The sequence below is a fragment of the Octopus sinensis genome, linkage group LG9, assembly GCF_006345805.1.
Source record: "Octopus sinensis linkage group LG9, ASM634580v1, whole genome shotgun sequence".
Lineage (NCBI taxonomy): Eukaryota > Metazoa > Mollusca > Cephalopoda > Octopoda > Octopodidae > Octopus > Octopus sinensis.
The window spans coordinates 57890076-57892575 of NC_043005.1; positions in this window are offsets into that span (position 1 = coordinate 57890076).

Sequence of the window (2500 nt, forward strand, 5' to 3'; positions counted from 1 at the left end):
TGGGCAAGTGTCTTCTACTATAGCTCGGGCCGACCAAAGCCTTGTGAATGGATTTGATCGACGGAAACTGAAAGAAACCCGTCGTATATATATATATATATATAATATATATATATATATATATATATAATATATATATATGGATGTATGGATGTATGGATGTTTGTGTGTCTGTGTTGTCCCCCCAACATCGCATGACAACCAATGGTGGTGTGTTTACGTCCCCGTAACTTAGCGGTTCGCCAAAAGACACTGATAGAATAAGTATTAGGCTTCCAAAGAATAAATCCTGGGGTCGATTTGCTCGACTAAAGGCGGTGCTCAAGCATGGCCGCAGTCAAATGACTGAAACGAGTAAAAGAAAAAAAAATAACGTTATTCAATTTATCTTGAAGCGGGTGGTTTCCTTGCCTTTGTAGTGTAAATCACACTTAATTCTATTTTAAACCCGTCACCATCAATTTTTTTACACGGTTTACATGCTTTTGGAAACATGGGGTGTTTCTGTTTAATATACGCATGTTTATAACCACGAAATGTGCATTTAAGGAAATATCTTCATTCTAGTTACATGATAGATATCGACACTTTTAAGCTTTACTTCGCGAGAAATATCGATTCCGTTAAATCGCGATATCATTTCTCGTCGTTCCATGAAATTTAAAGATGCTTTCAGTGATATTTTGCCAATTTCAGATTTTCCAATATCCTTGTCTTATATAAGATTTCAACAAATCTCATGTTTGATACTTTTGTCACCTTAACCAACTTTATGAAACATACATTATCGAGACCTTTCACGAAGACGATGGTAAAATTTTACAAGGGTCTCACAAGATACGTGACTTAGTAATATGAACCTGATTCGTTCGACAAAAACCAACTTCTTTCTTAAATTTTCCATTATTCATTATAATCTTCCGTAGCTCTATGAAACCCATGCTATCCACTTGTTTCAGATAAGCCATTAACGACACCTTCACTATAACTTGTTTGCTGGCTTTCAATAAAAATAACTCCATGATCTCCTTTTGAAAACCCCATTCTTCCCTATCTTTTAATTTCTTGGTTCTTGGCCGTAAAAAAGTGTAGCGGACGCTTAGTGAAATTCTCTCTCTTTCTCTCCCTGACATATATAACATAAATACGGACGTAGCAGATAACAGCTACGTTTGGACCCTGTTGTGTCCACTGCTCTGATTGGTTGGTATTGGCTCTATTACGCGCCAATATGCAACCCAACCAATCGCAACCTTCTGATAAGGTCCCGTGACACAGTTTTTCTAAAGCTTCGTTTGAGCCCATAATTTGCTATAAAACTCAGCGATTCATCGAGTCGAGCCTTTTTGGTTCTAGACCACTGACCACAGAGCACCCAGCCAGTTCCAGCGACAGACAACACTGGCAGTATTCCGGACCTCCACCTCCGTCGCCTTCATCTTAACGTCGCCTTCATCTTAACGACGCCAACAACTTCGCCCAGGTTTAACGTCTCACTGCTTGTGAATACTTCACCATGGTTAACAGTAAGCTCAATCTGCATGAACCTTCTGTACCAAGTAACCCAGCAGCAGCATTGTAGCCACAACTGCTTATACGACATGTGCTTTCGACCGGCTCTGCTTTTTACACCTCAACATCTTGTTACAGAACTTCAACTATTGTGTACCTTACCACGAACTGGTATTTATCTTCATCTTGTGTCCGAACTTCTTCTAGCGTCCTGTTAGAGGCTTTTTCTATGCTCTGTATTTTATCTCACACGTATACACCCTTGTTTGTACACACATACACATTATGTATGTTTGACGGCCTGTCTATTATTGTTCTTATATATGTACTTATGACGCACACACAGACACACTCTACTAACACACATACACATTATGTATGCATGGCGGCCTGTCTATTATTATTATTATTATTATATTATTATTATTATCATTATCATCATATATGTACACATGTGGTACACAGGGACACACAGTCTGCTAACATCTAAATAAACCTTTCTCTTAACATTCTACGATCGTGTTGTCTTTCTTTTTCTTGCTGGCACTTACATTCATTTATCGCATTTTAGCTTTTATTGTAAGTGACCGTGCGGGCATTAAGGAGTCATTTATTCGCCACCTGTCCTTTCGCACAGTCGTTTTACAAAAGTATCTTAATTATATCTCAATAAAGCCAGAATCAATGCACAAAATTTTGAATCTTGTCAAGGCTGGCGCTTGTTTTGAGGTCAGTAATTGACAAAGAAGTAACAAGAAATATTTCAGAATGGAACATTTAACACATATATATATATGTGTGTGAGTCAAAAAAGTAATGCCATTTTGTTTAGGACGGGTATAATTACCTGCACATGAACATGTATCATACATCAAAATGAAGCTGGTCCTCTGTGGATCACATCCCTACTTCTCAACATATTCACCGTTTATCTCAATAGCCATGTTTCACCTTCGAATGAGAGCATGTATCCGTACCCCGTAAAATT